Genomic DNA, 25,375 nt, shown 5'->3' on the forward strand with positions numbered 1-25,375 from the left:
TCGTTTGGCCATTCCTAACTTGAAAACAATAAAAAGAAAGAAAAGTGAGAAAGAGAAAGAAAAAGAAAGGAAATCCCATAGAGAACATTCCTTTCTGTGTTACAACTGTAGGGTGTTGCTCCGTTGCTATGATTTAAGTGTTTCTTGATTGGTTTTTGGATTAATCGATCCATGGAGCAAATGGTCATTGCCTAAGACGGGTCAGGTGCTGTGCTATGAGTAAGGGGCACATGGTGACACAACAGAGGGTCCCGGCCTTCAAGAAACGGCCAAGGAAGTAAATAAGCAAATTCTTGTAAAATGAAACACTTGCCTGAGTCACTTGATTTTGCAGCCTCCCTTTGAAGTGGGTACTATTATCTATATTACAGATAAGGAAACCGAGACTCCAAGAGTGGAAGAAACACGTGTGGATAGAGGTCTAGGGGAGTTAAAGGGGTGAGACATGGTTTCCATTTGGGAGTGGTCTGCAAAAGCTCTGAGATGGAGGCAGAGCTGGCCCATGGCAAGTGGGGAGCAGGAGCCGCCGGCTCCAGGCCTTGGGGCACAGCCAGGGCAATGGTGAGGGGGGTTGCGCTGCTCAGAGAGCAGCCAGGGAGGCTCTTGGCTAAGACCGAACCCCCGGGACCTTCCAACGGGGGAAGTTCAATTCCGTGAAAACAGGTCAACATCCCAGGCAGATAAGCGGCAGTCATTGCAAAGCTGCCTCGCAGGGAGTTGCTCAACTCCAAGGGGAGAAGCAGCTGCCTTCGGAGGGGCAGCGCCGCGCTGGCCATGTCTCCTCACCTCCTCACTATCTCCTCTGAGCAAACCAGCTCCTGGACTCCAAGGCGGACCTTGGAGAAAGCGGACTGTCTGAGAGGCTGTAGCAGAGGCTGTGGCCTCTATTGTTCATTTATTCAATCCACAAATATTTACTAAGTCCCTACTATGTCCCTGAGGCTCTGCTAAGAGATAATTAAAACGCCATCTCTACAATCAAAAACTCAGTCTAGTGAAGGGGTGGGCCAGAAAACAGTGCATTCCCGTAATAATAAATAATGAAACTTGTCCTGTGCCAGGCATTATTCGAATGCCTTGAATGATTAAGTCTTAGAATCTTCACAACAGGCTGGTTATATTATTGTTCTTACGTTATAAAGGGAGAGACAGGGGCAAAGAGAGATTAATAACTTGCTCAAGGCCACAGAGCTAGTGAGAGGCAGAGCCAAAATTTAAACCCAGGTTGACTGGCCCCAGAGCCCAGGCCTCTAACCACTTTGCCATACCACCTCTGGTGCATACAACCAAGTCACTTGTTTATTCAGTGCAGGATGACTAGACAGGATGCTACAAGAGCACAAAGAAGGGCTCCCCAGTCCAGCTGGTGGGAGAAGGCAGGAGGACTTCCTGGAAGAAATGGAGTGGAGGTCTGAAGGATGAGTGGTGGTGAGCCAGGCAGAGGAGAGGCTGGGGAAGAGAAAGTTCCAGGCAATGGAACAGAACCAGATAGAGATGCCGGTACTAGGAAGCACAGACTGTTGAAAGGACTCCCATATGGCTGCAAGGGAGTGGGGAGGACTCCAGCGGGGATAGGAGATAGGCAGGGGTCATGGTTTGAGAGGAGCTGGAAGTGTCTCCCTCGGGCCTGCTGTTACCCTGAGTTCCCAAGATTCCAGTGCCTGTAAACATGCCAGTCATACATGGGCCCACTCAGAGGGTCAATCGCTTTGTGTAAATAAACACATTCTTGCATAAATCCTGCACATCCAGTGACAAAGGTGCCTACGGAGGCCATTCCCTTAGGGTGGCTTGGGAAACCAGGGATTCAGGGACTTCGCCTTTCCAAACCTGTGTTTCATCATCTCTAAAATGGGGTTTTGTAATTATACCAGCCAAGGTGGAGCCTGATAGGATGTCTTGGGGGGGGGGGGCGGGGGGAAGGGCGGACTCCTTATTTTCAACAGATTTCCAGATGAGGGGACCTTCACTAAACAAGTGTCAGACTTTATAGCAACATCTTCCAAATGGGGCTTTCAGAGATCTTTGCATATGCTAATAAAAACAACCTCATTATGTCTATTATGTCACCATCTCCCAGGAACAGTGTCCAATTGTTACCAGGGGAGCATGCCTTAAAACTTAGAGTTCAGGCCGGTGTTGCTCAGTGGTTGAGTGCTGACCTATGAACCAGGAGGTCACGGTTCCATTCCCGGTCAGGACACATGCCCGGGTTGTGGGCTTGATCCCCAGTGCGGGGGGTGTGCGGCAGGCGGCCGATGGATAATTCTCTCTCATCATTGATGTTTCTCTCTCTCTCCCTCTCTGAAATCAATAATAATACATTAAAAACAAACAAACAAAACAAAAAAAAAACCTTGGAGTTCAAAATTGGATGTCAACCATGACAATGGAGCAACTGGAGCAGGTAACGCTGGTGGGTGAGGTTGAATCAACAGAACGCCATGTGCCTCTCCTGGCATGGTCAGCTTCTCCACACACCACTGCTTCCTTCCTTTGAGGCCCCCCAGTTGGGCTACCAAGTCATTCTTAATAACCATCAAGGGCTAGTGAACTTCACAGTATGTCCTAAGACACAGTGATAAGAATAAGCATTCTTGCTTGCTTGAGCAATTGGAGGAATTGAAGCAAAATGCAATGGCTCGAGGCGTCAGAGGCATTTCTGGGAAGACCATGTGGAATGACCTGTATGGGAGCAGTTGTGAGGGAAATTAAACTTTGCGTCATGCTCAGGAAAATGAAGTTATGAGACCATATGGACATCATATGGACATCAATATCCTTGAAAAATTTTCTCTCTTTTTTCCCACGTATATCCATGTGGATACATATACAAAAATCTCAAAAAAAATTTGTGTTTTCATGTTCTTCTAATGTAAATGTAAATTTAGCAACCAAGAAGCCAATCCTTAGTAATAAACATCACAAAAATAATATATTGCTTTCTGAAAGAAATAGAAAAGGCCTATCTAAATTCTCCAAAACTATTTTCTTCCAGGATTTTTGTGTGTGAAAGGATGATTTATGAACTCTGATTATTTCTTGGCGGGATTCCTCTACTCCATCCTAAGTAGTTTTGAAATGTTTATTGCTTGATTCAGATGATAAATAATGAAGAAAGGAAAAAAGAGTTGATCATAGATAATTGCATTTTGCAACCCTTTGAAAGAATTCCTGAAACACTTAATATGTGATCCATTTCAAACCAAGGATATGTTCAAAGTTGGAAATTAATCTCAGCATCCTGCTCAATTTATCAGACACTTGATCTTTGAAAAGTCATTTTAGACATTTTCCTAAATTTCGTAATCTCTTAAAGGATGTTAAGCCCAAATGAACACAACATACCATAATGAACAGCTCATAGTCATTTTAAAGGAATAACACGGCTTCCTGCGAGTTGCCTCTTCACACGGCAACGCTGGGAAAATTCATCAGCCTTTTCTCAGACTCCTTCATTCATAGTATCGAAGCTTTGGGGAGTTTCCTTTATTTCCTCGCTCTCAAATCAAAATTTATTACTGCTGCATCTCAAACCTCGGGGTAACCATGTGTGTATGAAATGCTTAGCTGTCTTTTCATCAGCATTACTGCAAACCCACTCAATTTTCTGCTCCTGCTAGCAACATGATGATAGGCCTGGCCAAGAATTTTATTCAGATCGACTCCAGACTCCAAACCTGGTGTTTGCAGCCACGTGCAAATCGGTTCCAGTGTTCACTTCCTTCAACCTGGAAGAGCCCTCACAGCCTTCCTTCGTTCATGTTGGTCCTTGAGGTGTTGAAGAATAGGGTGAAGAATAGGAAACATCTAGATCTCTTTTGCACACTTGACAAGTGTTCCTTCATTGAGCTGTGAGTTGGTTTGTTACATATTATTGATTAAGCTGAGGAAACATTGATCTCATTCTTTTTTTTTTTTTTGTTAATCCTCACCTGAGGATATTTCCACATTGATTTTTAGAGGTAGTGGAAGGGAGGGAGAGATAGAGAGAAAGAAACCCCAATGTGAGATTGGTTGCCTTCCATGTGCGCCCAACCAGGGCCAGGGGTGGAGCCTGCAATTGAGGTACATGCCCTTGACCTGAATCAAACCCATGACCCATCAGTCCCCGGGCCAGGCTCTATCCACTGAGCCAAACTGGCTAGGACTGATCTCATTCTTAATGCCTGGAAACATTTCTCCTTCACTGTTCTTTTAAAGAGTTCATCTTAAAAAAAGATATGTGTACTTTTATAGAGTACAGCTAGTAAACTCCTCAGTTCAGGTAAGTCCCAGGAGGGCAAGGTCGTTTGTTTATTTTTTCATGGCTAGGCAGTGTCTGGTACACAGTAGGGACTTAAATATCTGGGGAATGATCAAGTGAAGTTTTTCTTTTCTTTCATGATTCACTCTGATTTCAAACATAGTCCTAAATATTGTTTTTCTTTCCAGCTACGTAGATTCATGTTTTAAACCAGTGGTTGGCAACATTTTTCTGTAAAGTGCAAGCAAGTCAATATTTTAGGCTTTGTGGGACACAAAGGCCCTGTCACAAGTACTCACTTCTGTCATTATAGCATGAAGGCAGCCAGAAGCAAAATGTGAATGAATGAGCATGGTTGTGTGACAATAAAACTTTATTTACAAAAACAGGTTGAGGGCCAAATTTGACCTATGGGTCATGATTTGTTTGCAACTGTTTTAAACTACTAATTTTTAAAAAACCTGTTCACTTCAGTTCAACTTATTTTGGTTGAACAAATGATACTTCCACCCCGCCCCCCAAACCCCCATGGTTTCACCACAAATCAATATAACTGTCATTGCAATATTATTTCATGTTTTCTGAAATTTTTCATTTTTCCCCCTAATATAAATAGAAAGCTCCCTTTCCCACTGCTAAATTTTCCTGGCAGCACAATCAAACTGAGGAATAGAATGCTATTGGACTGCAGCCTTCGAAAATCTGTTTTCCAGAATCTTCGCACTTTGTAATTTGCCCTGAACTTTCTGTACTTTGAAGGCACATTTTGATTGATACAGTGCAGCTGCTTCTTATGTTATACACTCCACATCATGTGCAGGATCTGAACTTGAGCTAGCACTGCATCCTGCCTCCACACTGGTCCCAGATGTCCAACGATGCACTATCTGTGGAGATGAAACTGGCTGTCAGTCAGCAGGGCCGTTTGATTGGTAAATTTGGTGAAGAATGATTACATAGGCTTTCAAATAATTATAGGCAGTGGGAAGAAACTACAATTCTTAACACCTAAAATATCAAGAGCCTATAGAGAATAAGTTATTTTTTTTAATTTTTAAAGATTTTTCTTAGAGTGCTGGCAGGAATTAAGAAGAAGCAAGATGGGACAATGGACAGGACAGCATGCAAACCTGTTGAAATGTCATCATCAGCTGACTTGTATCAATACACTCTTAGATTTTATTTGCTATGGTGATTAAAAATTAGATTAATACCGTCATGGGTCATATAAAAATGTAATGCACACCTCACAATTTAGAACCAATTTCACATAACAACAACAATAAAATAGTTACATTTATTATTTACTGTATGTCACCTATATAGTGTCTTTGCATAAATTATCTCATTTAATTCCCAATGTAGACCAACTTTGTCCCCAGTTAGTTGTGGTTGAGAGACATTATTTTGGTTAGACAAGTGATAATTGTTCTTGTCTAAGGTCACAGAGTTGGCATGTGTGTTTCTGATGGGTATAATGTTCTCTTTGAAAAATGTGGTTGGAGGAGAGAGTAGGGTGAAGAATAGGAAACATCTGTCTCTAAATGGACTCTCCACCACATCCTGTGATCCTCATTACGCTCTGAATCTGCCCCTTCTCCTGTAGGGATTAAAACACCAGAAGAGAAAGTTCCAACATGGCTGTGGGGGTGAAGGGTCGGAGGGGGCAAGAGTGGAGTGAAAAGACCATCAGTTATGCTCAGGGAAGACTAGCCAGCCAGATGGGAAGGGGCGGCCTATAGAGAGGAAGACATTGGAAGAGTTGTTGGGAATATTTTAGGTTCATGAACATTTGTGCAAGCTGAGAGATATAGGAAGTTGGCTTATCGAAGACTTAAAGGTAGAGTATCCACCCACGTTCTGGGAATGTAGTAATGTCTTCAGTGGGAAGAGAACACTGAGAGAAGATGCTGTAACAGGGTGTTAGTCGGAGTTCTCCAGAAAAACAGAACCAAAAGGTAACTATAGATCTATAAAAATAGATTTATTATGAGCTATTGGCTTAGGTGGTTATGGAGAGACTAAGTCCCATGATCTGCCATCTGTGAGCTGGAGACCCAGGAGAGGTCGGGGGGATAGTTCAGTCCACACTCTAAGGCCCAAGAATCATGGGAGTCAATGGTGTCAGTCATGGTCTGAGTCTGAAGGCTTGAGAACCAGGAGCGCTGATACCCAAGGGCAGGAGCGGAGGGATGTCCCGGCTCAAGCAGAGGGAGTACATCACCTTTCCTGGCCTTTTTTCTATCTGGGTCCTCAACACATTGGTTGATGACCATATGCATTTGTGAGGATGGTCTTTACTCATTCTACAGAGTCAAATGCTAATCTGAGAAACACAGACACACGCAGAATAATGTTTTATCAGCTCGGTGGGCATCCCTGAGCCCAGGCACGCTGGCACACAAAATTAACCATCCTGAAGAGCAAGACGCTGATCAAGGAATCTTGAGTGTATGAGTTTTTTAAAAGAATAATACCCACCACCACTTCAGACTTCTGTGCTAGGCACCCTACGACTACACTGCATCACACCTATCGCCATCGACCAGACTTTGCAGATGAGAAGCCCAGCACTCAGAGAGGTACAGTGATTTGCCCAAAGTTGCACAGCTACACCGTGGCAGAATCAGGATGTGAGGACAACGCAAGGATGGAGCAAGGGTGGATCTTGTTCAATTCTTTACTGACCAATGATTGGCCAAGGTATGGCCGGCCTTGGCTTAGACTGAAGCACAGGCGGTGGGAGCTAATGACCTTTGCTTTCTTGGCATCAGGTTTAACAAGCCTTCGTTTCACTGCCGATAATTAACAGAAATAACTGCTTTGACTATGGATCGTTAAAAAGCACTTGGACATCTGTCATTACGTGTAATCCAGGCGAGTCTGTGATGTGGGTCTATTTATTGCGCCCACTTCATAGATGAAGAAGCTGAGGCTGGAGTTTCTTCCAGGCCCAAACAGGGAGAACAATGTATGAAGTATGGGTGAGAGTGTGCGGCCCGCTGCTTGGCTTGGAGTCCTGGTTCTACACTGCCAGGGGCATGACTGGAAGGGAGGTGAGAGAGAAGACAGGATTTGGGGAGAGGGGGGAGGCTTTCTAGGCAGAAAGAGGCCTACCTGAAACAGTGAGGGGCAGTGGGAGCCATCAGTTAAGAACAACGGTCTTGGAATAATTTATTTGCATTTGATGTTGCCGGGTCTCAACTTGGAACTTCAGATGCCTAAAATGGGGCCAGTAAAACCATCTCTCAGTGTTAGGGTGCGAGCTATATGAAAGTAAGTGCTCAGCCTGCGCTCCGAGTTCCACCACAGGAAGGCATTAGCGCCGTAGTGTCTAAACCGGGGGAAGCCTGAAGGAGCTGGCCTGGGTGACATTTGAAGTTGGGACGGGGTTGTCTCAGGGGCAGCTCTTGAGGATGGGTCAGATCCAAATGGCCTTTCAGGAGCCACGCTTGGGCTGCAGTTGCTGAGCGTGGGACCGTCGTCTGAATGTTCGCCGTGCCCAGGCGTTGCTCCTGGAGGCCACGGACACGGTGCCCTTGGGGTCTCTCTCCTCGCCTCTCCTTCCTGTACTCATCTTCCTGGGCTTTGGTCACTCCTGGCAGGACGGACACATCACTTGTGGGGCCCAGTGTAAGACAGAAACAAACAGGAGGCCCCTGCTCAAAAACTATTAAGAATTTCAGGATGGTGACAGTAGAACATTCCACCAAGGTGGGGCTCTCTGAGCGCGGGGCCGTGTGTACCGACCCTGACTCTTGGCCAAGCCTGTCTCTTCCTGGACATCTGAATAAGCTCTGAAAACCTCAATGAGCTGTCCAGGTACTCTGGACCGCCCCCCAAACATGCAGGCATTGGGGAACATCCCTTTTTAAAAATGTGTGCTCTCCAGCCATAACCGGTTTGGCCCAGTGGGTAGAGCGTCGGCCTGCGGACTGAAGGGTCCCAGGTTCGATTCCGGTCAAGGGCATGTACCTTGGTTGCGGGCACATCCCCAGTGGGGGGCGTGTGCAGGAGGCAGCCCATCGATGTTTCTAACTCTCTACCCCTCTCCCTTCCTCTCTGTAAAAAAAAAAAAAAAAAAAAAAAAAAAAAAAAAAAAAATGTGTGCTCTCCTAAACCAATAATTAAATGCATTTGGAGGCATTGGCAAGACCAAGACTTTCTTTGAGGAAGTCCATGTCTAGTAAACAAACACCTATGTTCACACACTCTAATTAATTCATTATTTTATTCACTTAGTCCACACAATTATTACTATCTACCGCGTGCCCGGCACTATGCTGGCATCAGAGAGACAGCAATGAATGAAACACCATTAAAGGGCCCAGCGTTGAGGCCGCACTGTTGGGGCTAGAATCCCGATTCTATCGCTTACCTGCCATAAGACATCAGGCAAATTACTTAACCTCTCTGGGCCTCAGGCTCCTATCTGTAAAATGAAGATAATGATAGTCCTTTCCTCTGAGGGTTCGTGTAAGGATTAAACAAGTTAATCCCCACATTAAGTGAGCTAATAGGACAGGGTTTTGAGAACGGTGCCTGGCACATCGGGCATGCTACGAAAGTTATTATCTCTTCCAGGAATTAAAAGTCTGGGGGCAGAGATGACGCGCACATACAGGCACACAAAATGCACGCAGCCATTCATCTGTTTAACAAACAGTTCATCACAGCCACCGGCCCCACGCTTTGTGTGTGGCGCGGGGGGGGGGGGGGGGGGGGGGAGGGGTGTAAGGGGAAGGCAGGCTGTGGCCTCTTTCCTACAGTCCCGTGCGCGTCGGACAGCGGAGCAGGACCCTGTCGTGGCAAAACCGCCACTTCAGAATGTGTTCTCACGTCTCCATTCTGCGCTTGGGACAGTGATGTGGGGAGAGCAGACGTGTGGTCCGGGAGTTTCCTAGTTGCTGGGAGAATGCAAAGCCAAGTGCCACCCACTGGCTGGGGGGGTGGTGGGGGGAGAGGGGTCAGAGGAGTGTGGAATCGTTTCCTCCCTCCATCAGGGACCTGGCTGGCATGTGGAGCAGACACGGCCTTGGGCTCTGGCAGCGTGAATGGCAAGACGGAGCAGAGCTGAGCCCATATTTGGCCAGGGAGAAGTTCGCTTCGCTACACACCCTCTGAGTCACCCTCCCAGCCCAGCAGCCGGGCTGAGCTCACAGCCCCTCTGACTCAGGCACCGGGCAAGGGCGGAGACTGCCCTGCTTCTCAGCCTCGATCCCTCAGTCGGCCTCCCCCGGCCTTCATCTCTCTCTGCCAAACGCATGTTGGATGCTCGGCTTGCATCTAAACTGCCACTTCCCCCATCCCCACCCGCGGTCCAGAAGCTGATTCTACAAGAGCCGACTCCTCCATGGGGAATTTCTCCCGAGCCTCCCCTTGCAAAGTGAGCTAGGGGGTGCTGTGATATGCACGGGTGGGTGAAGCCGCCTGTCGGGGGAGGCAGTGCTGTGCGATGTGACACAGCAGAGGTCTGGGTGCTCCTGCATCCCTGTGTGACTTTGGGCTCCTCACTGCCCCTCTCTGGGCCTCTGCTGTGGAGCCCGGCTAGCTCAGCAGGGAAGAACATGCTAACGAGCACTGTCTTTTGGTCCCTTGCCTCCCAGTGTGTGGTCCCTAGCAATGCAGCCTCCACATCACACCTTGGAGCCTGTGAGGAATGCAGACCCCCAGGCCCCTCCCGACCCACTGAATCAGAACCCGCATTTTAACAAGATCCACTGACGATCCACGTGCACATTGAAGTTTGAGAAATGGGCAAACGTGGCTGCACATGGTATGTGAGGAGTTGGGAAACATCCTGCTGTTGGAGACTCGCTCCCAGAGATTCGGATTCTGTTGGGCTGAGTTGAGGTGTGCCGGAGGCACCGTCAGTGCTCCCGGGTGATGCAAAGATGCAGGAGCGCTACTCCAGTGCATCAAGATGAGGCTGTAAAGCCTGATCCCACAGCATCCAGTCAAGTGCCGAAAGGAGCCCAACAGGGCGGGGTCAGGGCCTGTGACACCTGGTGTGAGTGGCGGGAACCACCGAGGACAGAGGACTGTTGCCAGGATGACAGGGCCCAGTGGCTATTGACCTGCAGCCTGTTCTTGTGGTCAGAAAGCTAAAGCCCTTACTATATTATAATCCTATATAATAAAAGGCTAATATGCAAATTGTCCCCTCGACCAGGAGTTCGACCAACTGCCCACGGCCCCTCCCCCTGGCCAGCACAGCCCAATCGGGGTGGGCCGGCCAAACCCTACCTGTGCATGAATTCATGCACCAGGCCTCTAGTATTATGTAATATATAAAATACTATATGTGAATATAATAGATAATATATTACATAATATATAAAATATAATATTCTGTGAGTGTTATCCTTCTCAAAAGGTAGCCCTCCATTTGATATACTTTCATTAAAAAAGAAAAAGGCCCCTTGCAAATAGTTGGTGGTGACTTTGCCTGAGAATCTTTACTTTTCAAAAACATGTTTTCATTTGAAAAATTACACGCAGTCGAGCACTTTGTTGAGGAGCCACGTGACTAAAATAACGTGTGTCAGTTATGTATCATTGCGTGGCAAGCCAGCAGCCATCCTAACACTTAGTGGCCTGAACTCACAGGTGTCTATTTAGCTCGTGATTCTGCCAGGTGGTTCTGTGGTCTCGGTTGGGCTTGGGTGATCTTGGCTGCGCTAGGTCCTGTGTCTGTCTGCTCTCAGAGGGCCTCAGTCGGTGTGTGGTGTAGGGTGGCTGCTGGCTGTTGGTGGGAGTGGACCGCCTGTCTCTACCCTTCAGCAGGCTGGCCTGGACTTCTTCACTGGTGGCAGGGATCTGGGTCCCTCAGGGTGCAAGTGCTTTTCCAGCCTTTGATTTAGTCAGTTTGCTACTTACCCACTGACCAAAGCAAGTCACAGGGCCCGGTCCAGAGACAGATTAGGAGCGTACTGCCAAAGGGCGTGGATTCAAGGAGATGTGAGCAGATTGGGGCAATGACTGAAATCTGTCTGCCATATCATTTTTAATTAAGCAAAGATCAAGTTATAAAGTCAGTGATTCCATTTTTTTTCTATCAGAAGAATGGAGACAAATTTTAAAAAATATCCCTGAATTGACTGATGGTGCCAATAAACAATTAAAATGTTTACTCTTTTTTCTTGTTTTACTGTATTTTCCGGCGTATAAGACAACTGGGCGTATAGAAGATTTTCCTGGGTTAAAAAGTCGTCTTATACGCCGGAAAATATGGTACTTTTGGACTTTATTGCTTTTTACAGATTTTTAAAGTATCAAGGTCCTGGTAAAATATCTGTTAGAGAAAATGGTGATTTAAGAAGGGCGAATCCTTCTTAATCCTGCCATTCCAGGGACAATAACTATTAAGAGTTTGGTATGTATCTTTTCAGTTCTTTTTTTCTATGTGTGTGCTAGCAAATGCCACACACAATTTTCTTTTACAAGAATCAGTTCATTCAATAATTATTCAGTGGATGCCACCTATGTACTGAGAGGTACATATGGGTGAACAAAACAGCAAAGTCCCTACTAAAATGAGATAATATTGTAAAGATAAAAAGCAATTTGCCTCCACACACTTAATACATCTTAAATATCAGTCCATGGGAGTATACATCTCATTTATTGAATGCTTATTTTGTGATAAGCACTTGGGTATGAGCATAGTGAACATTATTTCATTCTAATACTCACTAGCACCCTAGGAAGAATGGACTTTCATTATTTGCATTTTATGGGGAGGAAGTTAGGCAGAGAGAAGCTAAGGAACAAGACACAGCTAGTAAATGGGGCAGCCAGATGCTGACCTAGATCTAATAACTAGTCCAAAGCCCACGCTCCTAACTACTTTGCCCAACTGACTCTTGGTTCCCATAGAGCTACCTCTTCCTTTTTGGTGGCTGTGTAGTATTCCATTAGGAGAGTACATCTGAGTATTCCAAGTGTGTGTTTGCTATGGTTAAAATGACCCACTTCTCACCCTGACCGGTTTGGCTCAGTGGATAGAGCATCAGCCTGCAGACTGAAGGGTCCCAGGTTCGATTCTGGTCAAGGGCATATGCCTTGGTTGTGGGCACATCCCCAGTGGGAGGTATGCAGGAGGCAGCTGATCGATGTTTCTCTCTCATCAATGTTTCTAACTCTCTATCCTTCTCCCTTCCTCTCTGTAAAAAATCAATAAAATATATATTTTTAAAAAATGACCCACTTCTCCATTATTGTTCCATGTCCTGGATGTGTTTTGTTCTTTATGCCTGAAATGCACTTCCCCATCCTTCTTTGTGATTAACTTCTATTCATCCTTCAAAACCCTCTGCAGATAGCACCTCCTCCAGAAAGACCTCTTCAACCACGACTCTGGTTTCTCCCTGTTGTAGACATTTACGTGGTTGACTCCCCCTTTTGACAGTGAGCTCCCAGAAGGCAGGGTCTCTATCCTACTTTCCATTGTGGGTATACATCACTCCAGCTCTCAGCACTTGCTTGGGGTAAAATAAACTCTTAGTCAATGTTAATGGAATGAAATAATAAATGATCCTTGTACCCATGGCATGTTTTCTATTTTAATCAATTAATAGAGCTAATTTATAGGTAAACAAACCTGTAAATTGATTTTTATTATGGACATAACATATGGACATAGTAAAAATTCAAAAGCAAGAGGTATACCAATGAAAAAAATAATTTTCCCACTTTGCTCCCCAAGTCACCTTTGGCAGTTTTGATGTGCCATTACTGTAACTTTCCGTGTATACAACCTCTTTAAAAATATTACAAATGGCAGCAATGTTTTGTTCTGTCCGTTGATTTTCACCCTTCATTAATTGCGGCTGTATTTCCACATCCACAAAACTGGTCTACTTTTTACAAGGAGCCTCACAGTACCCAATTGTATCATATTTAGTGTAGTTGACCTTTATAAATGGGCTTTTTATTTGTAACCTTTTTGTTGATTTTCACTATTACAAAATTTGCTACAGTGAACATTCTCTTGTGTTCATTTTGCTTTTATATTTATCTAGGACAAATTCCTAGAAATGGAATAAAATTTTTTAAATTTAATTTTCAAAAGTAACCCCATAGAAAGGTGGTGGAGAAAAGGAATTGCACTGAGGGTGGGTACTGAGCTCCATTCTTGAATTTTCCACTTCACCTTGGCAGAGGACAGGGCCTTTCAGCTGTCCAGGGTCTGAACGGCTTTCAAATTATAAGGGTCATGTGGTGCTCGGTGGGAACGAGGCCCTGCTACAAAAGATAAAAGATGAAGGGGCTGATGTTCCCTCCCTGCCTCTTGGCAATGCTGCTGTTAGACACTGGGGTTTAGGGTATGAGGGTTGTGGAATATCGACAGGGGATGATTGAAAGTTACTCTCAGGGAGATGGGACCCTAGGAATAATCTTCTCCAGCCAATCAGAACCCCTGTGATTTCCCTGCACCTCCCAGTGTTCTGCCTATGTTTTGGCCTCTGCCTGGAGTGGTGGGCCCACCTTTCCATCCAGGGGAGCTCCTACCATCTTTCTTGACTTATCTTACATAGCACCTCCTTCATGAAGCCCTCCTGGACTTCCTCCCAGAATCATTCTTTCCTAACTTCATGCATTCAGCATACAGATCTGTTGTTTTAACAGCTGCGTCACTCCAAGTATTATTTGAGATGCCCTGGAATTTTGCCTTCATTCTGTGTTATAGTGCTGCTGCACAGAACTGTGTGATTAAGAGCCGGGGTGCCGAAGATAGACTATCTGGGTTCAAATCCCAGCTTTATCGCTGGCTCCAGGACAAAGCAGAGCTGCTGGGTAGAAAGGGGGCTGGGGCCTGGGTCCTACCCACTTGGCCTTCTTTCTCTGGGCAGTGGCTCTTGGAAGGTTACCGTGGACCCCTGGAGGTTCTAGAAAGTACAGTTTGCAAACCGCTGATCTACTTCACCCCTTTCCTTCCACAGTCACACAACAAAGGCCCCACTGGGCCGCAAAGCCTGGGTCTCTTCACCACCCGTAGAATATTTAATCCAGTGCATCGTGAGCTTCCCTGGAGCAAAGGGGGAGAGTGAGCTGAGCAGAGTTCCTGTCATCATTCACTTGTGCATTCCCCGTCACTTACACAGAACAGTTCCTGTGCTCCAAGCTCTGGGGGTGGGGGCCACGCAGTGCCACCAAGAACTTGGGCACCAGGCAGGAGGAAGGGCAGGGGAGAGGCTCACACCATTCCCCATTCAGAGTCTTGGCAGAACATGGCGGGGAATAAAAAAACGCACGGGATAAATCCATCACACAAATCCAGGGACACGTTGCCAGAAAGCTATTTTTAAGCTTCAGTTTAGGAAGTTTATGAGCTCTAAAGTGCCTGTGATTTCAAGCATGCCCTTAATTAGTTATTCCGTATGCAGCGCAGTTCTGAGAATTTGTGCCAGACCTGGGTATAAGCAAGGGGTTGGGGGTGTTAGCACTGGCAGGAAAGGTGGGGGTGGAGAAGGAAGCTGATAGCAGACAGAGAGGCCCTCTTCAGGGGTCTACTAGGCAGCAGGCACTGGAAGAGGCTCTGTCTACACAAAGAGGAGTGAAAGAGTTGCTATCCACCCAGATAGTCCGCCCTTGACTTTGCCTTTCTGATCATGGGCCTGTCAAGTTCCCAGGGACCTGTTTTCTTCTGATCTGTCAGCTTTACCTCAACGCAAGAAGCGGAGTTCATCACATTCACTCCCAGGTGTTATTTTTCATGGACAACTGTTGAGCAACTACGCGGCACCCAGCTAGGCACTGAGAATGCAGAGACAGGGCCCCTGTCCTTGAGAAGATTCCTACTCCGTGGGGAATAAAATGCACCCGACACGGTCGGCTGGGGAGGAAGAAGAGGTTGGAGCGAAGTAGCAATTGAGTTGTCTGGAGTTCTAAAGAGCACTGTGGGTCTGAGAGTGCTTTACAATAATTTATTTTAAAATTGTTAATTTATCCCAGGATAGGGGCAACTAAAGCCTTAGTTTCTTTGCTTTGGCTGGAATTAAATAATCAAATCAGAGTTGCATCCTGGTCAGAATCTTCCATTGGCTGTTTGATGGCATTTTAGGCACTGCGGGTGACATTCTAGGGAATGTTGAAATGCAGTTAGCAGATCAAAACCATGGTAGACATGGTGCCTAAAGTGCACATGTCTGGTTGTGGATCTCTCTCTCTCTCTCTCTCTCTCTCTCTCTCTCTCTCTCTCTCTCTTTCACACACACACACACACACACACACACACACACACACACACAACCGTGATTAGTAAGAAGTGAGGAAATGTATTTGTTATTACTCAATAAGTGCCATTTGTTTGTTAGACAAAATCTTTCAAAACATGAAGTCCAAAGGGAACAATTATGAAAGGGGCCCTTGAGAATGAAAAGTGTGGGAACCGCTGGTGTAGTCTAGTCATCTGATGGAAAACTTGGTTCTTAATATCTCCACCAAGTGCCCAGCCTCTCTTTGCCTTCTCCCAGTGACAGGGAACTCACTCCTCTTTGAGGCAAGGGTTCAAGGCCCTCAGTGTTAGCCCCTGCCCTTCCCCATCCCCACCGCTATTTAGTTTCTATGATGCCAATGTTCCTCTCAGCTCTGTTGATGAATGGATACATGTTTTTGGCAACTTATTGACATTCTTTGATTTTTAAAATGATCATTTTCATGATGAAGGGACTCTTGGCTATTGGGTTGTGGTAGAGAATACTGAAGTTCACACCATCTAGTGTCCTCTCCTCTCTGGGCACCTGAATAAGCCACATTTCCCAGCACTCTTTGCATCTAAGAGGTGCCATGTGACTGGCTTTGTCCAGTGGAGTGTAGGAGGAAGCGGTCTATGACATTTCCATGCCTGGCTGTTTACACTATAAAACATCCCATGGCCTACCTGATCTTCCAGGCTTTCCTCTGGAAAAGCTCATGGCTGCATGATTCCAGGTTGACTCGGAAGCCACATATGGTGGAGACAGTAGGAAAGCAAACTGGGTCCCCGAGTCACTCTTTTCCATCAGGGCGTCTGACTAGAAACATCCCGACTGGACTTGGTGAGACTAAATGCCCCTAGCTGAGCACGGAGACAGTGCTGAGTTAATGCCTGCCAGTTGGACCCTGCCAGGGAGGGTGTGTAATGGCAGAAATAAAACTTTCATAGCGTTAAGGCATGGAGATTTGGGGGTGTTTTGCAACAGCTGTCAGCGTTAATTATCCCGAGGGGCCAAAAATAACACTCATTCCTTTCCGAGGTCAGAACCAAAAGAGAGATGGAGAGAAAAACATCAACTTTTTAAATGATAAAAGTTGGGTTGAAGCAAGTGGCACAGGTGTGTCATTACAATGGATGAGCTTCCTAATACTGCCTCCTAGAGTTAGGCAGACTGGTCCACCATCAACGGAAACTCTGGACATGCCAAGGTTCTCCCACATGGACATGATCCTCTGGCAGATCCTAAAGAGAGAGAACCCAGAAGGGCTTCTCTCTTGCTTCTCGAGAACTCATTGATCAGACAAATGGCTCCACCACTCATCAGGAGTGAACCTCCTGGGAAAATGAGGCAGGAAGTGTTACCATGGATAAACTCCCTCCACATGAAAATGTGAGGCCAGGAAACCAAGGTTCCCACCCAGGTTCATCCTAGACTTAAGAGTTTGTGAGTACCCATGACTGTAAGCTCCCTGAGGACAGGAGCCACATCTCCTCTTCCTGTGTCTCTCCCCACAGCACCTAGCACAATGCTGGGCACAGACATGGTGCTGAGTTAATGCTGGCCGATTGACCGGTGACACTTGGTGAGCTTATGTGACATTTCCCCCACTGGGTCACTCCAGAAGGAGCAGAAATTGCTGTGGTTTGACCCCTCACACTGCCAGTCCTTGCCTAACCCAACAATTTGGGAGTGTGAAAGGCCAAGCTGATGAACCAATCCTTCCTTGGGGAGATACCCATGCTCTCCTTCTGCCCACCAAGTCCCATATTGGCCAAAACACTTGACTCTCATCAGCTCCTGGCCAGCCCATTGCCCTGGGGGTCACTGAGTGTGTCTGAATCCCACTGCTGGTTGTAAGTTCCTGAAGTAAGGGCCTGAATCTTACTTACAGCATCAGTTGACAAGTATCTTCAGCAGGTAGAAACTGAAAGCAGAGGGGTTTCTTTTTCTCTGAAAGATGTCTGGGTAAGGAGGCAGGCCGGCTGTGTGATGTCATTGACATCCCAGATTCCTTTGGTTTGTCTGCTTTCCCATTCTCAGTTCCATGGCTCCCATCCTCAAGGTCGACTTATTGTTGTAAAATGGCCGTGGCAGTCCCAGTCCTTATGCCCACATTTCAGGTAGCAAGAAGGAGGAGGGGGAAAGGAGTATAAGGCCCCCCAGCTGAGTCTACTCATCTTGTTTACGAGTTGTCCTGGAAGCACCAGACAGCAAAGCATGTTTATTTATGCCACACCAACCAGAATATAGCCAATGGTTTCATTTCTCTACAAGCGTGCCTGGGAAACAGAGGTTTTCAGCTAGTCCCATCGCTTCCCCTTCAAAATTAGAATTTCGTTATTAAGGGAGAAAGTGAGGGGGTAAATGGCAGGCAACCCAGAGTCTCTGCCTCACCCGTCTCGCTCTCTTAAAGTACTGATCACACAGTAGGTATGTGTAAGTTTCATTCATCCATTAATTATTTCAAAAAAATTCACTGAGTACCTACTCAGGGCAGGTATATGTCTATACATTGGGGAGAGAAGCAATATACGCTAAACAAACAAAATAATAAGATAATATTAGCTAATTATACATGCCAAGAAACAAAGTAAAACAGGGCAAGGATGGGGTGAGAGACAATGTTAGATTGGGTGGTCAAGGGTAGCCTCTTGGAGGAGACATCATTGAAGCAGAAATCTGAAAGAAGCAAGGTGGTCAGCCATGCTGGGTTCTAGGGGAAGAATTCTCCTGGAAGAAGCTCTGGTGTGGGAGTGAGTTTGACATATTCCAGAACAGACAGCCAGAATGGACAAGTAGTTAGAAGCCACTCCTTATTTGATTGTGTAGACCATGACAGGAACTTTGAAATCCACCCCCGTCCCCAAGAGTGAGGAAAGCTATTGAAGACTGAGCAAGGAATTGATACATTAAATTCAAATTCTCTCCCATATCTTCTCTGACCACCCAATTAGACATACATATATTAGACCCTCTCTTTCTATCCACCATATAGTTTTTTCTTTCTGTAGTGCAGTGTAAACATTTTTAGATTTGTTTTCACTAATTTCCCCTTCAGATGTATTCATATATTGTTTCAGACATCCATTGGGTTTCTGATTTTAATTATTACATTTTTTTCATTTCTAGAAGTTCTGTTTATTTATTTTTTCAAACATGCCTGGTTGGTTTTTTATTCTCTTAGTACACACTCAATCCTCCCTTGTGTTTCATTATCTACATGATTGCCTTATTCATTGTACCTATTAATTGCAACATCTGCAGTCTTTATGGGGCTGATGCCATAGTTTGTTGATCCTGCTGACTCTCACTTATGAGGGTTTGTTTATTTGTGTGCGTATGATTCCTAATTGTGAACTTATGCTCCTTGGACCAATATCTGTGGCAATTTTTCGAGGCTGGGGCCTATTTGTGGTGTGTTTCTGCTGGGTACAAAGCTACTTGCTGGGTTAGTGTGGACTATATATGATTAATGGCCCCAAACACTGTGAACTTGGGCTTGTGCTCAGGAATTCTCAAGGGAATCATGTTTCTTTTGTTTCTGTTTCACCCAGAGCCAAAGCTAGACCAGTAAGTGGAGTGAATTTTTACTTCTTATTCATCCACTGAGGTTGTCATTTTGGGGGGTTCTGACTTTTTGTGGGAATTTCCAGTCTGACTTCCCACCTTGCTAGGGTCCCATGTCTTAGCTCCTGCTTCCTGCCCACGTCCTTTCCCCATCAGTGCACAAAATCCATTCAGCCCTGTTTCTTTGCATTGGGATGCCCTGCACCCTGGGCACATGTCATCTCCACTCTTGCTCACCCTTATGGAGTCAAGCTTTTTTAAACATTGTTTCTGACCTTTCAGAGATTTCTGTTTTGCTAGCTTAGCCATTCACCAAACGAATATGTTTTTAAAAAGATTTTATTATTTTTATTGTGCTAAGCTGGGCAAGTTTCTGCGGTATTTTAGGAAATCACATGACCACATTTACACTTTAGAAAGACAGAATGGCTCTTCGATGAAGAGGAGATTGTAAAGGGAAGGATCTCACACTGGGAGACCATGTAGGACACTACTGTCATGGTCCAGGCACAAGATATGGTGGCTTGGACTAGAGATATGGTGGTGCAGTGAAAACAGGTTGGATTTGAATTGTACGTATTTTGAAGTTGCTGATAACAAGACTTGTGATGCTTTGGTTAGGGGGATGTGAGAAAACAAGGTAAGTTGAAGGTGATTCTAAAGGTTTTGGCCCAAGTATCTGAGTTCGGGGTACATCTCAGTGAATGAGGTGGCTGTGGATGAAGGTAGTTGGGGACCTTTGTCTAGGGTCTGATCATTCCTGGGTAAGCTGAACAATGAGCCTCTAGACCCACAGAGCAGGGGATCAAATCTTGAAGTGTGGGGAGGCTGCTGAAGGCTGAAAATCGTTCTCCCTCTTCAGTTAGGTTGCCCCTCTTCGTCCAGGCTTAAATATAACCACAAAGAGGAATCCTGGGCAGGGTGGGGAGCGAGTGCCCCATCACTTAAGTATGTGTGCCGACAGGATCCGTGGGGCCCAGGCCCTTGGATTATGCTAACTTGCAAATTAAACCAAGCACCATGGATGAGTGAATAATGAACACAATGTGGTCTATGCATACAATGAGATGTTATTTGGCCTTAAAAAAGAAGGAAACTCTACACCATGATGGAACCTTGAGAGAATTATGCTAAGTGAAATAAGCCAGACACAAAAGGACAAATACTGTGTGATTCCACTTAGAGCAGGTACCCGGAACAGACAAAGTCATGTGACAGAAAGTAGAACAGAAGTTGCCAGGGGCTTGGGGAAGGGGAGAATGTGGAAGTAGTGTTAAATGGGTTCAGAGTTTCCGTGTGGGATGAAGAAAATGTACTGGAGATGGATGGTGGTGATGGTTATGGAGCAATGTGAATGTACTTAATACCACTGAACTGTGCACATCAAAATGGTAAAGCAATTAAAACAAGCAAACCAATATCATACAATTGTCAACTATGAATTTTGTCCATTCAAGGCATTAGAAACCAAACTATAATTTGTTATAACCATCATGTAATCCAAAGAAAGGATATTTTTAAACCTCAAGAAAGCAAAAGAGAATGTGTTCTCAAGGCACATGAAAATTCTTTGAATGGGGCTGTATTGGTTTTATTAAAAAGCTAGATAATAAAACATATTGCCTTAATTTATTTTATACTAGAGGCCCGACGCATGAAATTAGTGCAAGAGTAGGCCTTCCTTTCCCCACTGGCTTCCCTCTGGCACCCGGGACCTGGGCTTCCATTGCAGCCCTGGCTTCATCCAGAAGGATGGAAGGATGTCCGGAAGGACATCCAGTCTAATTAACATATTACACTTTCATTATTATAGACTAGCGTTCCCGTTGCAGGAAAAATCCTGCAATAGGGTTTCCTGCTGCACTCTACCCCACCCTGCCTGCTCTCCTCCCTTGTCCCCCGCCCTGCGATCTCCGCCAGCCCCCCTACTTTTCTAACTTCTCCGCCAGTCCGCTCTCCTTCCTTCTTCCCTGGCCCCGCCTCCGCTCCTCCCTTCTCCCCCGGCCCGCCTTCTCTGCCTGCCCGCCTGTTTTTCCCTTCTCCCCCGGCCCCGCCTCCGCTCCTCCCTTCTCCTCCCCCCACCCTTGCTTGCTTCTCTGCAGCTTTGCTCCCTTCTGCAGCTCTTGGCTTCTTTCTACGCTGTCGCGATATGCAAATTAGCCGCCATCTTTGTTTTGATAATTTGCATACTCATCCTGATTGGTTGGTGGGCGTGGCTTGGCTGATGGGCGTGGCTTGGGCGTAGCGAAGGTGCGGTCAATTTGCATATTTGTCTATTATTAGATTAGATTTCTTAGTGGACTATGTGGTCAGTGTTCCTAAATGGCTAGATGACCACTTGTTGGAGAGAGTCAAGAGGACTCAGGGAACATACTGGAGCATTGCATTTAAGCCTCTTCAAACATATTTGCTCAGGGGGATGGATGAATGGTTGGCATGTGGGCTACAACTAGGGTGACCACAACTAGGGTGACCACGTGGGACTGTGCCATTGTACTCACAACTGCTCTGGTTTGGATGCTAAAGGGTACAGTTACCTGGCTACTGCTTGCTGTGCAGGAGAAGCACCTGGGCGGGGGCTGCTGTGCCAGGAGGATCTGCTCAGTGACTTTCTGTGTTTGTAGAGGGCTGTCCTGGGACTTGGCAAGCAGCAGGTTCTTGATAAATGGCAGTTATTTTTATCCAGGCCATCTAGAAAAAGCGCTGGCTTTCGAGTCTTCAGATATTGGATTGCATCCCTGTTTACTAGGGCTTTGACCTTTGGCAAGTTACTTAAATTCTCTGAGCCTCAGTTTCTTCTCTGTCAAGCAGAGTCAATGAAACCTTTCTCACATGCTGTTTGGAAGCAGAAATAAAATATAACAGTATTGACTAATGTGTGTAAAGCACTTCACTTGGATCTAGGCACACAGTAGGTGCTCAAAAAATAACCTTCCTTCCTTCCTTCCTTCCTTCCTTCCTTCCTTCCTTCCTTCCTTCCTTCCTTCCTTCCCCCTCCCTTCCTTCCCTCTTTCCTTCTTTCCTTCCTTCTTGCCTGCTGGCCTGCTTTCTGCCTTCTATAGACACACATTTAGCCTCCAGATTCCAAACCCTTAGATGCCTCCCCAGGCCCACCTCGAGGAACCTAAATTGGCCAGGAGAGAAGCAACTCTGTTGAGGGTCTACATAGCTTTTCTGTTCAGAATAGCTTGTTTGAGTACTGTCTTGGTCTGCTTGGGCTGCTGTAAGAAAATGCCACAGATTGGGTAGCTTATAAACAATAGAAATTTATTTCTCACAGTTCTGGAGGCTGAGAAGTCCAAGATCATGGTGCTGGCAGATTTGATGAGATGGCTGGCTGTTGAGGACTCTCCTCCTGGTTCATGGAGTGCACCTTCTCACTGTGTCCTCACATGGCAGGAGGAGTCAGGGATACTTTTATAAAGGCACTAATCTCATTCATGAGAGCTCCACCCTCATGACCCAATCACCTCCCAAGGGCCCACATCCTAGTGCCATTATCTCTAGGAGTTAGGATCTCAACATACAGATTTTGAAGGAACACAAACATTCAGACCATAGAAAGGACATTCTGCACTCAAACTATAGGTGTCCCTGTTAAGAAGTTAAGTGTAAGGGTGGGAAGAAAAGGGATGGTTACCTAGACACAGAAAACAAAACTTCTATTCTCAAAGGGCTTAGAGTGTCCCTGAGTTCAAACACCTGCTCACACTTGAAATATCCCAAGAAGCTTTTCAACTGGCATTCTCAAGGAGAGTAAATGCTCTCTTCATCCCTCATTTATCCCTAAGTTTCTATGACTTCTAAATAGGACCATTCAATTTGGCACCCCTTTGAGCACAGGAACATTGGGTCTCTTCTTGGAGCCTAGTATAAGCTGGGGAGTCTCTTCGGCTCTTAGCTACTCTAAGCTACTCTTTGAGCCTCTGCAAATGGACGGTATTTTGATTGGTTCATGAAGAGGCTGCAAGGTCATGGGTTGAGAAGAGATGTTGACTTAGGGGTTGGTTGAAAACAGAAAATGACTCTTGCGGAGGAGATACTTTTGAACTGGCATTTGAAAGCAAGGTAGGAGGGGGCTGGTGAAGAGGGTGGGAATGGAGCTCTGTTGGCATCCCCCTACAACCGCTCTCTCTCCCTGGCCGGTCTTGGCGTTCTGGCTGGTACCCAGGTGGTGCTTCATAAATGCTGGCTGAGCAGAGCTCACCTTTAAGGCCTGGCTCACAGTTCACCTCTTCTGATCCTCCCGGGATTGCCCAGACAGGACATATCCCTCCTCCCTCTGGGCCCCGCAGCCGGTACACGTTGCGGCATCTGTCAGATTGTGTTGTAATTATTTGTGGGCTCCAGACGGAGAAGTCTTCGAGGACAGGGGCCTTGTCATTGTACCTCTTGCCCCAGCGCCTGACTATAATAGGGACTCAGCACACACGCACTGGGTGACGGAGAACCACGGGTCAGCTCGCCTGGCACTGGAAGTGATCAGGAGGGTCCTGAGGAATTGGGGGCTGGTTGAATACCAGGGGCCACTGAATACTACACTCCAGGGCTATGATCTGCTTGGCAATAACTCTATTCCACATTTCCCAGCGATTGTTCTCGTAACACATGGGCAGCATGCCCAAGCCAGGCTATGACTAGTTCCTAAAACAAGTTAAAGCTTTCCTTTTGGGACAATTCCATCAGCGGGACAGAGGAGCATGCTTCTCTGACAACTGTGGCTCTCATGGCTCTGGTTGTGGGACTGTTTCTCGCTCGGTTCCTCCCGGCCATAGCAGCAGCCCTATTGTGCTTGGCTCGGCTTCTGGCCAGTGAGGAGATGAGCTCTGCCTTCCCAGATCTTGGGGTGGAGGAGAGCTCCATCCACACCCCCACCCACAGCTGCCTGCACACGGCTGCGATGGAAACTGCTCCTCATCCAACAGATCTCAGTGCAGATTGGAAAGTGCTCGTCGGAGGAGGGAGTTGTGTCATTGTTGGTGCGTGGAAGGCAGCCAGGCTGTGAATGAGACCACAGTCTTCCCGTCAGCCTTGCTTTCCACTCCGATGGAGGACAATGCCGCTCTCCAATGCCAGCTGCAGAGAGCCTGGGCACTATCTGCCTTGGATGGACCGAATTTCATCAGATGAGGGTCCTGAGGGTAGACCGTAGGATGGCCAGACAATAGAAGGTGTGACTACTTGTGAAGAATTCAGAGTCTCAGGCAGCTCTATCTTCAGGATGGCGCCTTTCGACCCTTTAAGTCCTACTCAACACACCCCGGGTGTGAGCGTGCTTTCTGGCACATGCGCTTGTAAATTAGTCTCGGCCTGAGTCATCCCAGCAGTCTCCACCCTGCCCGTGAGCCTCAGGGAGCCTGGGGTCTGAACCTCTGAAGTCCTTTCTGCTGAATCCCTTGACTAGGGGGCCCATAAGGGTGCCCCTGTGATGTGCATATCTAAAAAGGAGTGCACGGATGATCTAAATCTCACACCGAACATGGAAGCACTCATTTAACTGAGAAGCAGAACTGAAGAGTGTGCAAAGAGCACAGAATCGGGGGGCAGTTCCACGGACACCACCCGGTTCTGTGAACTTGGGCTAACCGTGTCATTTTTGTTTTGTTTCTAAAATTCATTTAACAAAGATTGAGAGGAGCATCGTGGCAGCAAAGCAGACACCTCAGTCAGAAACCATCTAAACGGGTGCCCTCGGGAAGGAAACATACCGGAAACCGGGGAAGACATCCATGGAGGACCAGGTGGGGAGAGCCTGTGACTTTGAGAAAGAAGATAAAAAAGATCTGAGTGGTTCCGAGGAGGATGTTATGGAACCAGTAATTGATAGGCTTGGGAAGAAGAGGACTTCTGCAGAAATAGTTGAAGATATGGGGGGCGGAGTCCAGAATACGCTGGAAAAATGTGGAGCAGACATGAACAACACTCTTTTTGCAAAGAGAAAATAGCTAGCAATGCATACCAAGGCTTCTCTAAAAACCAATAAACATATTGGGAAAACCCAACAAGATCAAAGGCAGACGCTTAACGGAGAATATTCTCATCAGTTTCTGACTTTGTTTCAGCAGTGGGAGCTAGCTGTGCAGAAAGCCGAGGAACAAGAAGAAAACTAGCTAATTGGTTTCGATGGCAACAAGGTTTTTCAACAATCTAGAGTTGTTCAGAGCCAGAAGCTGAAAACTAATAGTTATATGAGCAGTTCACAGAGTATGGGGGACTTGGAGAAGAGTCATGATACTCTACCTACTGGTGCACAAAATGAACTTAAAAAAGAAATGGCTACGTTGCAAAACAAATTATGATGGACACCCAGGAGCAGGGGGTGGCAAGTGTTCGAAAGTCTCGTCAATCCGTGTTATTCTGA

The 25,375-nt window shown here is 46.3% G+C and overlaps 1 pseudogene across 1 annotated transcript; it reads left to right on the plus strand.

The window, feature by feature from the left end:
- Positions 1-2,383: 2,383 nt before the first annotated feature.
- LOC307114122 (synaptonemal complex protein 3-like) lies at positions 2,384-25,375 on the plus strand (annotated as a pseudogene). Its single transcript has 2 exons — positions 2,384-2,407; positions 24,714-25,375. The product of its transcript is annotated as a synaptonemal complex protein 3-like (transcript).

The sequence above is a fragment of the Cnephaeus nilssonii genome (assembly GCF_951640355.1).
Source record: "Cnephaeus nilssonii genome assembly, chromosome: 18".
Taxonomy (NCBI): Eukaryota; Metazoa; Chordata; class Mammalia; order Chiroptera; family Vespertilionidae; genus Cnephaeus; species Cnephaeus nilssonii.